Source organism: Phallusia mammillata, chromosome 5 (genome assembly GCF_965637545.1).
Source record: "Phallusia mammillata chromosome 5, kaPhaMamm4.hap1.1, whole genome shotgun sequence".
Classification (NCBI taxonomy): Eukaryota; Metazoa; Chordata; class Ascidiacea; order Phlebobranchia; family Ascidiidae; genus Phallusia; species Phallusia mammillata.
In genome coordinates, this window is record NC_137256.1 from 24,263,791 (window position 1) to 24,276,109 (window position 12,319).

General features: G+C 36.2%; 1 long non-coding RNA gene across 1 annotated transcript; it reads left to right on the plus strand.

The window, feature by feature from the left end:
• The first annotated feature begins 2,744 nt into the window (after positions 1-2,744).
• LOC145229768 (uncharacterized) lies at positions 2,745-4,621 on the plus strand. The gene is made up of 3 exons (XR_013860477.1): positions 2,745-3,004; positions 3,067-3,554; positions 4,034-4,621. It is a non-coding gene; the product is annotated as an uncharacterized LOC145229768 (long non-coding RNA).
• The last annotated feature ends 7,698 nt before the right edge of the window (positions 4,622-12,319 follow it).

Here is a 12,319-nt window from a genome sequence, read left to right on the forward strand (position 1 = left end):
CCAAGCCTGTAGGAGTGCTACTATTGTCAGCAAGTTGGCGCTAGGGGTTACAACTAGAGTAGCACTCGTTAACTAAGGTTAGGCTAGGTAACATAGGTTAGATGCATTTGGGATTCGCGCGCCATGTAGGAACTTAGCTTAGATCGATTTTTAGCTAGGTGTGGCGCGTTGCTAAATGGCTTTAGCTAAAATAAGGTGCGCATAGAAACACGACTGGCATGGCCTCCACCGCATGCGCCGGCCGCGGTGTAGGCGGGACCGAGTACCGGACACTGTTACTCCCAATGAAGGCTTTGGCTCGAAAGCCTGAGGGGGCCGACTTAGCATTTAGCCAGAAAAGTCCCGTGAGCCACCCTGATAGGGCGCAAACTGTTGGTAAAATTTCCCAGCCCAGAGGTTGCGTAATACATTTGGGTCCTTGGGGGGTCTCGCAGGGCAGAGAACAGTGATACCATATTGTTATACGCTGTAATTATCACTGGACTCTTTAAACAAAATCTGCTGCGCCTATAATAATTGTAAAATTAGGGCTATCGTGGATTTTTTTCGGTTTTGACCAGCTTTTGTAGTTCTTGCTTGTATTTCTGGTACACTTTTCCTTCAGTCAAAAGGAAATTTGTACTAGATATTTAGCAAGGATATAGCTCACTTGTTTTCGATTAAATATATCAAGTAATAATAATGCGCTTAAAAATGCCCCCTATTCCACTTGTGCTGGTCAAGCCCATTTTTTTCTTGTGGATTTATACTAACTTACTTATTAGTTCAGTTCCGTAACCTACTTGGCCAGGCCACCCAGTCACAAAGGGGCAATGACTGTTGGGTGGTTGTAAAACATGACAGACTCAACTTCTACTTTTTATAGGCTAATTTGCAACGGTTGTATGCAGAACAGTTAAGGCAAGCTTGTGTTGTTGTTTTTTCGTCGGCGGGCAGGGACGGTGGTGGTTCAAACGTTTTTTTAGACTTACCTACTGATGGTGCCTGAACTTCTTGATTGAGGCTGGTTATGAATCAAGAAAAACTGCCATCAATATTATTGTGACTTAAATTTTCCTTGCGTTTTCCCTCTCATCAACAAAAATGTGTGCAGCGTCTACTTTTAACTATCCTTTATTTCTTTTTAAGTAGACCAGTTCTTGGGGGGTGTTGTGCCTTTTACATCAGCCGACAGATTCTTTAAACATCATTACAGTATTGTGTTTGTTTATGCGTCGCTCTAACCATCTGAACCACCATCGTCTAGTGCAAAGAAAGTAGTAAAGAGTCAGAATTGAGACTTCAGTCTGTACGCTCTCAAAAATTATTTACTTCATTCCAGGTGTGTACTACATTTGTTAAAATACTTTGCCAAATGTCAAAACTTTGTTTTATTTTTCAGGTCTTGCTTTGGAGCGAATATGTTGTGTTGTATCAATTTGGTTCAATTCAATCATTGTTATTGTGCATTTCTACATTGCTAAGGTAAAGTGTATGTGTCATCGTGCATCAATGACTTTTTAATACTTATTGTATTAATAAATTTCCTTAGTTTTTTGCAGGAATAAACTTCTATTTTCATAAAATGTTGCAGGTTTTAACAAATTTTTGTGTTTTTTAGGAATGTGTTAGTTACCTTTTAGTTAATAACTTTTTTGCAGGTTTTACCATTATCTTATTAAACATCTTTGCAGGTTTTAATCATTATTTTAAATAAACACTTTTGCAGGTTTTAACATAATCTTATTAAACATCTTTTCAGGGTTTTATCATTATTTTAAATAAACATTTTTGCAGGTTTTAACATTATCTTATTAAACATCTTTTGCAGGTTTTAATCCTTATTTTAAATAAACATTTTTGCAGGTTTTAACATTATCTTATTAAACATCTTTTGCAGGTTTTAATCCTTATTTTAAATAAACACTTTTGCAGGTTTTGACATTATCTTATACACATTTTCAGGTTTTAATTTATATATTTTTAGCCATTACATTTTAGTGATAATACTGATTTGTTTTTGTTGTTTACAGGTTTAGGTTGTTAGTTTATGATCGTTAACAGTTTATTCTCACTTTCCTGATTTACAGATTACATGTTTTTTTGTTGTTCACAGGTTTAGGTTGTTTGTTTATGATGGTTAACAGTTTATTTTAACTTTCCTGATTTACAGATTACATGTTTTTATTGTTTACAGGTTTAGGGTGTTTGTTTATGATTCTTTAACATTTATTTTAACTTTTCTGATTTACAGTTTACGTTTAGGGTGTTTGTTTATGATTCTTTAACATTTATTTTAACTTGCCCGATTTACAGTTTACGTTTAGGGTGTTTGTTTATGATTCTTTAACATTTATTTTAACTTGCCTGATTTACAGTTTACATGATTTTGTTGTTTACAGGTTTAGGGTGTTTGTTTATGATCGTTAACAGTTTATTTTAACTTTCCTGATTAACAGTTTACATGTTTTTTGTTGTTTACAGGTTTAGGGTGTTAGTTTATGATCGTTAACAGTTCATTTTAACTTCCCTGATTTATAGATAACATGTTTTTGTTGTTCACAGGTTTAGGGTGTTTGTTTATGATTGTTAACAGTTTATTTTAACTTCCCTGATTTACAGATTACATGTTTTTTGTTGTTTACAGGTTTAGGATGTTTGTTTATGATTGTTAACAGTTTATTTTAACTTTCCTGATTTACAGATAACATGTTTTTTGTTGTTTGCAGGTTTTGGAATTTAGGATGTGTATATTATCAGATTAATCTTTTTTTGTCTTTCCAGGTTTATGGTTTATTTTGTTTTAACAGGTGTAGGGAGTTGCCTGTGCTAGGTGATTTATAGTTTCTGTGTATGAGCAGAACTAGGATTTTCGACTCCTATGTTAGCAGTTAACTCTTTGTTCACAAGTTTTGCAGCTATTTGCTGGCTTGGGCTTTTTGTGTGTGTTTCAGGCATAGGACTTGTTCTGTTCTGGGTGTAGAAGACATTTGATAGGTTGCAACTGATAATAATTGACCAACCCGTAAGTACTTGTATAATCATTAATAAAGTAAACTCGTTTTACTTCTTGTGCTACATTTTTAGAACTTCCATCAATTCAATCTGACCTCGTGTACATTCGAAGACCAGCCAATGATAAACTGTATCAGGTACTATACTAGGCTATAATCATAAACCTAATGTGTTGTTGGTAGGACTTAAATTTGAGTGCAGACAAGTGTCACAACTTACAGTTCAATACTAACATATGTATTGATCAGTGAGTTTCAGTTTATCAATAACAACTACAATATGAAAAGATATATATATATATATATATATATATCAATTTTAGTCCTAATCAGTTGTTAGTTTTGATATCTTGTTTCCCAATAACTTGAAGATAATGTTTTTTATTATCAGTTTGATAGTTTTTGTTATAGCTTACCTGAATGATATTGAGATATTTGTAATTTAATTTTACCTTTGTATTTCATACCACACGATCTCCACAACGAGATGGATCTTTATGCAAGAAAAACAACAAGGCTCTAGTGGTTCCCTCAAAGATACAACACCAGGGAATCAACAAGGTACAAAATTTAATTTCCTTCTTTTGTCTGTCATAAAATGGATTTCAATTCAGTTAATGGCCAACGCTATGTTTTGTGGCAAGTGTTTCAATTTTTCTTTTGGTATTTGATGCCATAAGCAATTACATGGTTAGTGCAATAAAACATTTTTTTAACATGAATGCCAATAAGCTGTGATTCCAAGTGTCTGAATTAACTTTTCAAGGATTGCTTTTGGATAATTGTCTTTTCATTTTAATAGCCTTTGTTGTTATTAGTTGTCTAAATCAGTAGTTCTCAACCGCCGCTCCACGGACCGGTGCCAGTATGGTATCAAACAGACAGCAGCAAACTTTTGTCCTGAATACATTTTGGGTTGATTAAAAAGTCCACCGATCCACAAAATTTGTTTTGCAAGTTTACCGGCCTGCAAACTTAAAAGGTTGAGAAAATGGTTTGTGCTTGGGTTGTATTTTAAACCCAGTACCTCTGAATTTCAGACAACATGACCTTCAACAAGAATAGACTTTGATGCAAAAACTTGACAAGCTGTTCTACAAACTCAACCTCCTGTTAACTAAGAGGCAACTGAACTCTGCAGTCTAAATTCACTTGCTACAACCTGTCTGTATTGAAGTGCAGTGGGGTTACAAACTTTTATCCAACACAACAACCTTCAGTGCTAATGTGGGATAGAAAAACAAAGTAATAGAATGTGCGAAAATATATTGATCTAATCATTGATTTCTTCACTTATTCATGTGCCCAAGTGGAAACATATTTCAGATATGGGGACATTTGTTTGTACTGTCTGTTTTAGCTCTTTAATGCAGTAGCCAAATTATGGAATGACAACTGTTGAATAACATGAAAACATTGCCAAAACATATTTTTCATTGTACTATTTGTATCATTATTGTTTAATTCATTTCATGTAATAGACACAAAAAGGTTACAAATTTTATGCAGTTGTCTGTCCCTACTACAGATTTTAACAAATCTGTTTTCAAACTACTTCGCCACCTATCCCTACGCTTGTATCCTATACTTACTTCTATAGAGATTAATACAGGTATGGCTACTGCACTTTTAACGATTGTAATATTTTCTGTTACATTGTCATGCCATTCTTTGCCCATAATGCAAATGCTGTTAATATACTAAACTGTTTTCAAATTTCATTATGTTACTTTATACTCTAATAATGGTGTTTTTACAAGTTTTTCTTGTGTGTGTTATTTAATTCTTATGATATGTCCATTTGTTTGTCACCTATCATACTGATGCTGTAATTTAGGGGTTTTAAATACTTGTTAGTTATTGAACTGGAGTAACATTGGTTATGTTTACAAATTTGAGTTTAATTTTATTTGCACACATCAGTTTTTTAGATGTGTGTATTTAACTTGTTTCACTTTGTACTTAAAAGTCAAGAGTGTTTTGTTATGCCATTTTTTGTTTTTTAATCCAAATACTATAACAAAATATTTCTGTTTGCAAACGATTTTATTAATTTCAGTTTGTGAACATGTTTATCTATTTTTGTTGCTTTTGCATTGTACTCTGTTAGTTCTAGTGTTTTATTAGGTATTTGTACAACAAATTCATCATTATTTAATGCCATTTTTGTGTTTTTGAGGCGAACACTGTACCATAAAAAAGTTGTTTCTGTTTGCAAAAAATTTTATTAATTTCTTTTTGCCGCTGTTGAATCTCTGCTGCAAAATTTAACCTTTGCACTATTTGGTATAAAGTATAAAGTTTAGCTTTAAACAACAGATTGAAAGAGGAAAGCTGAACTTTAACGCAAGAACATAAATAACCTTTACGGCAGAGTGCGCACAACGGTTTTTATAGACGTATAGCTTTGGAGATAGATGTCGATAAGGTCTGAAGTTTGAGGTCCCATAACTTTTGGTAGACATAAAGGTAGTTAATAAAATTTCGCATGAACATAGTTGTATACCTCCTCAATAAATGCTTTAAATTTCATAAAAGTCTATGTTGCGTAACAGTGTTTTATTTTAGAAAGTTGTTGGTAGGTGGTTACGACGGGCAGCGGCTCGTGGCTTTGGAGATAGCTGTCGATAAGGTGTGAAGTTTGAAGTCCCTTAACTTTTGTTAGACAATAATTATTAATGAAATTTTGCATAAACGTAGTTGTATACCTCATCAATAAATGCTGTAAATTTCATAAATATCGATGTTGCGTAACAACGTTTTATTTAGCATTCTGCACAGGACATTTGTCTACTTCTCTGACTTTACTTTTATTTTCTAACCAATATTTTTTACAATTTTTCTGATATAGCTTTATAATTGTTCTCATATCTAGTACTTCTGCAAATTTCAGGTCTTTACATTTTGTTTTCGAATGTTATGACCGCTTTTATAAAATCGGCGCTTTGATCCAACTGCCTGCACCCATGCGGCTGGCGAAAGTGCGCCGGAGAACCTTTGGTGCAAAATGCGATAAGTGGTGCTCAGTAACGCTGCAAGCATATATCTATATGGCCCTTCCTAAACTAAAACAATATGTCAGATGTTTTGCTGCAGCATGTAATAATAATCATTATCCACTTTTTGCTCCCCATATAGTTCTAATATTGCGCAGGTATTTATGGCTTGCTTGGCGATTGTTCAATGCAATAGTGTCGTTATGTGTTGTTTCACCAAGTGAAATAAACTTAACTCATTATTACACTGCATTAGTATCACAAAATCATGGGCAAAATTTCGGACAGTTTTAATAAATATCTTAGGCGACACCAAACATGCTTTACATCTCATATAACAAGCGTTACATCTCAAGTTATTACATTTTAAAAACCCAAAAAAGTTACTACCTAAACATGCCTTTCACCAGCATTTATTACCTTTCGATACGTAAAAATCACAATCAATTACCATATAACCCCCACAGTTAAGAAACTCACAATCTAAAAGGCGTTCCTTTCAAATGGCCAGCATGATCTAGAACAGCGGTTCTCAAACTTTTTTAAAAAAAATTTGTCAGTAAGGTCCCTTTTACAATTTTTTCGAACACTCGCGGCCCAAGCTAAATATATTTACATTTACAATCACATTTACAAACATGGACAACTAATTTTGTTGTGCGGACGATGCATCATTCGTCATCTTATTCAATGATTGTAGGAAATACCCAAACCTTTATATGTTTTATGTGTCTAATTAATATTGGTTTATATCGATAAATAGCCTAATAGTAATAATAATAATATTAGTAATACATAGTCGCTAAAACCCCATGTGCGTACTTTAGTTTCGTTACTTCTTCAGTGTTTGTTTTTTTCTAATTGTGTTCTTCTCGGCGCGCACTTTTCTTTCTGAAACAACAACATGGGAAGTGATTCAGTGTTTGACTTTTAAATTCTTACTTATTAAAAATCTATTAACTATGCGTTTTCGGTATGTTTAGGTTTCTTTTTTGGTGGTCGTTGTTTACTTACCTTAAATTATTCAAATCAACCTGTGTTGTCAAACCCGGTCGCGTTGCCGTTAGCGCCACTCGCTTCTCTAACGAGATTCCAACCTCTTAGGCATCTTTCTTTTTACCAGGTACAGCTGCTGCGTTTTTTACCGTTGTGCTCCGTCTGTTAGTATTATTTTAGCGTATTTTCAACCGCTAGATTTTCGCAGCTATGTCCTGTGATTTTCGTGCCATTGTACAGTCATAAGTTACTATGCTTGTCGCGTTCAAGTGCACGTTAACAAAATTAAATGCGATGCGATATCCATAAAATTTAAATACCTTTGAAAAATAAAACTGTCCAATTACCAAACTTAAGGTAATTTATTCCTTTCTAAAGCATTCCCACAACAACATGCAGAATGAATTTAGTTTAGTCTCGTAACATCATTTTGCGTGGGAATGTTTTAGTCGCGTAACTTTTTTGCAAAGCCTACTATGGTTAGCCCACAAACACAAAGTGTCGCTTGCAGGTGGTCTCCGACGTCCAGCCGAAGCTTCCTCCAGCCGATGCTTCCAAGGCCGGACGTCAAGGAACTCTCTTTATCCAAATAAAAAAATCTACACCCGTAGGAGACAAATCCTCAACCCGATTGGACCGAATTTACTGTAATACATACCTTCTAAGCAAATTAATTAAATTCGACCACCACCAAATTATATTCTCCGACCACTGTAACGCGCCAGCTAATTTTAATCTTAGTAAACAATGGTGCAAATCCCCCTGGAAATTAAACTTGGACCTATTAGGTGACCAAAATTATATTGAGTTAATTAATAACCTTATATTAGACTTCGAAAATGAAAAAGCTAAAATAGATAACCCTATAACTTGGTGGGAAAACCTAAAACACAAAATTAAAAAGAAATTCATTTTTACCTTCGCGATTCAAAAAAGGAAAAACGACAAAAAAAACTCATACAAAACCGAAACGAATTAGACGACCTGGTAGCAAAAATGGACCAAAATAACCTTGAACCAAATATAAAATTCATCGCACTCAAAAAGAAACTAAAAACCCAACAAGAAAAAGAAATGAAAGGAGCGCAAATAAGATCCCGTGTCACACAAGTAACTAATGAAGAACGACCCGATAAACTTTTTTTAGAGTTGAAAACATAAAACAGGAAACAACCAGCATACGACCGCTTAATATTAACGGCAGAATCGAAACGGACCATGATACAATCATAAATGAGGTACATAAATTTTACGCAACCCTTTGGCAAAACAAAAGTAAACCGACGGCAAACGCTCAAAATCATTTCCTTTCGAATATTAAAATTGACGCAACCGACGACTTAAGCCGAATTTCCCCTTTGAACCTAAACGGATTAGAATTGTCAATCAACGCTATGAATTTAAATTCATCACCCGGACAAGACGGCATACCAGTGGAATTTTATAAAAAAGTTTGGCCTCTAATAAAATATAGCTTTCATGAATTAACACAAAACATATACCTTCAAAAAGAACTCCCCAAATCATCCAAAAATGCGATCGTTAAACTCATTCCCAAAAAACAAGATAAAACCCTTATCAAAAATTGGCGACCAATATCTCTTCTGAATTCGTATTATAAAATAATAAGCAAAACCATCGCAAACCGCTTACAAAATGAACTTAACAATAAAATCGCAATAGAACAAAAATGCGGCCTCCCAAAACGATATATTCAACACATACATTACAATATTAAAGCTATCATAGAATACGCAAAACAAAAATCGTCCCCTCTAGCCCTTGTACTTATTGATATTGAAAAAGCCTTCGACACCCTAAATCATGAATTCATCTTCAAAGCCCTGGAAAAATTACGCATAAACGACTATACCCTGAATTGGATCAAAATTTTCTACAAAAACATAACAAGCCAAATTAACGTAAACGGCAAACTTACAAAAGAAATTAAAATTCTGCGTGACGTGAGGCAGGGCTGTGGCCTGTCTATGTTATTATATGTAGCCATAACTGAAGCATTAATCCAAACTACAAACACCAATTCGAAAATAAACGGAATTAAAATTGGCCCGATCGAAACAAAAATACAACAATACGCGGATGACTCGACTTTTATAATATCCAACCAACCATCTTTGAACGAAATCTTTGACCAAATGAAACTTTACGAATTGGCATCTGGGCAAAAAATTAACAAAAACAAAACTGAAATCATCGCTTTTCCCATAATCTACGAACTGACATTACGCAAATTTACCCCAATTTTATGAAAAACAATAGAAAAATTTTAGGAATAAACTGTTCAACCCACAATTGGCAAACCAACAAGAACTGGAAGGAATATATTAACCACAGTCGAAATATTGTAGCCAAATTTATTAATAGAAACTTATCCCTTTTCGGCAAAATTTCTGTAATTAACACTTTGATAATTCCCTGAATTTTATTCTTAGCTAGAGCATTTTTACCGCAACAAAAACATCTAAAAGACCTCAATTATATTATATATCAATTCCTTTGGCATCCCAACAAAATCGAACAATTATCTAGGAAAAACTCATTGCGCAAATTAATAATGGAGGAATTAAAATGCCAGACCTTCAAACTAAAATTGATGCTACGCAACTTGAAAAATTACGCGATCTCATTGTCCCCGACAAAACTCCTGAAATCTGGCAGCAATGGGCCGTCTATAATTTAGGATTCAAACTTCGCCAAATTAAACCAACCATTTTCGATCACAACAAACCTACAACATGGAAAACAAACCCCGAATGGCAAAACATTTTCGAGTTATATAAAAATTTAATTGACCTAAATAATGAATTTAATTTGACTAAAGCAAAACTGAGACACTTCTACTACGAATTGATTAAGAAAAAACTTATTACCAGCCCAACATCCAACCCTGAATTTAAATGGTAATACGCACTCCAAAAAGGAATAAAACGTTTTTTTAATAACTACAATCGGCAATACACGTACTTAACCATCCACAACGCTTTTAAATGGGGCGATTTCTTCAAAGAAAAGAAAATTTATTCGCTTAAAACTGGTAGATCCCGTCTTCTCTATAGCAAATTTTGCAGGAAAAATACCGATAATATATCCCATCTTTTAACTGACTGCATAATCCCACAAAGAATATTAAAGGACATAAAATATATTCTTTCCAGTCAGTTCCAAATTTCATACGGCCTCAATCCAAATTTAATTCTTTTGAATTTATTTGATAAAAGCATACCCTTAGTTGTTATAAAAATGATTGCAATTTGGCATACGGAAATTATTAAACAAAAAATTAAATTCGATATTAAAATGGGTATTTAGAATTTCCCGAACATTTTATTAAAAAAACGACAGCTAAAATTTTGGACAACCTAGCGGAACAACTGAAAAATTTTACAAATACCCTTGATGAAACCAACTTCGAACTAATTTTTAATATAAACCCTAAAAACCTTACTATAAATACTTCGGTTATGGCAACATAACCTGTATAAAAAACATATTTTCTAATGCGTACGCAAAGAAATCAAAAATCAATATTCTTTAAACGCAAAATTTGCGACTTGAAATCGCAATTTTTGTAATTTCCTTTTCTCTTCTTTGTTTATTCCTTTCTTTAGGCGTGAATTATGCGCGCTCCCCTTTCTTACGTATACTATAATGTTTTCCGTGTTTTTTTTTCCTTTTTTTTGCGTTTCACTTATTTATGATAATTTTTGCTCCCTGAGAGTTAAGAGCAGCTCCCATAGGAAGGAGAAGACATAGATTGCGATCGGATGGTCGTCACTTGTCGAGGCGGGGTGGGGCCTCTACATAGAGAAATAAGGAACTCTCCGGGTTTGTTGGGGGTCCTTGTTGCGACTTGTGCTTCGGTGCTGAGTCGTCTTGACCGATGACGCCGCAAACGAAAGGACCAATGCCCGCTAGACGGTCGTGTGGGGACGATGTCTAGTTGTGGCGACGGTTTTGCCTTGAGCGTGCAAGAGCGCGCGCCCGCGCAATTGCGACATCTTGTCGTCGTTACGTTACCACTAAATGCCACGTCGCTGCATGTCCCGTTTCCATTCATTTTCTGGCGGAATGTAAGGTTTTATGTACGACCGATTGCAGTAGGTTCTGAAAAACCACAAACAGAAGTTGGGTAAAAGGAAAGAAAAGGGGCAATTTTTCGTCTTCTGTTAGCTTTAGGAGGTGAAGTCTTGCTGCTTCGGGCGGGCTCAACGCGTCCGTCAGATCTGATCGCCCTTCTGATAAGCTAAGGACCAGCTCCCTTCCTCTTGGACGAAGGAGGGTGCAATGCTGCGGCTATTTGCTCCAGCGTTGCTCCCCTCCCTTGTCTAAGAAGCCGCCGCCTTTGCAGGGGAAGCACCAGACCCATTCTTTGCCACACCTCTATGTAGCTCACGTGACTGCCAACTATTCGACCATGTCAAACGTTGTCACCACGTGATCGCATTGCAATGTACCCACACACACGAAACCCACAAACGAAAGTTGGGTGCATCTATTGAAATAGCCCAAATTTCAGGGCTCGAGTGAAGCTCGTTCTGGGTGTTTCGACACACGGAACGTTGGCTCGTCCCTAGCTCCGTCACAGGTGACGTCAGAGCTCGGGAATCGGTTTCACCGCCGGTTTCCCGAGCGATGGCGGCATTTTGTTTCGGCGGTAGCAACGGGGACAAGTCGAGTTGGCTTCTGTTTGCAGCGTCGGCCTCTCGCCTTGCTCGAGAGGGTCGGTGCTAGGCCCTGTGCCCGGCACCGCTCCTCTCTTGTCGCAAGTCGAGGTGTTGGCGTTGCCCGTGCCCAGGTGGGCGTGGAGAGAAGGATTAAATATATACGGGCGCTTTTTTGCCCACTTGCTGCTGCTGCACCGCTGCTCGCTCCATCGACGACGACGATCAGTAATTTGTTCACAGGTAGCAGCGAATGATAAATAAAAGAGATAAGTGAAAAAGAGCCCAAAGCTCTTTTTTCCAAACCGAGCCCGCTCAAAGCCGGCAATTGCGGGAGCGAAAACATCCCGCAAGGTGGCAGCTTCTTAAACAAGAGAGGGGGGAAGCAACGCTGGAGCAAAAGCCCCAGCAATGCAACCTCTCTCGTCCAAGAGGAGCGGAGCTGGTCCTTAGCTTATAAGGAGGCGATGGTACTTGCGCACCGAAAGCTCTACGTCACCGCTAAGCAAAGTGCAAAGCACCTGATCAGCAGTGACGCGTCGAGCCCGCCTGAAGCAGCAAGACTTCACCTCCTAAAGCTAACAGAAGACTAAAAATTGCCCTTTTTCAATCCCTTTACCCAACTTCCGTTTGTGGTTTTTCAGAACCTAAT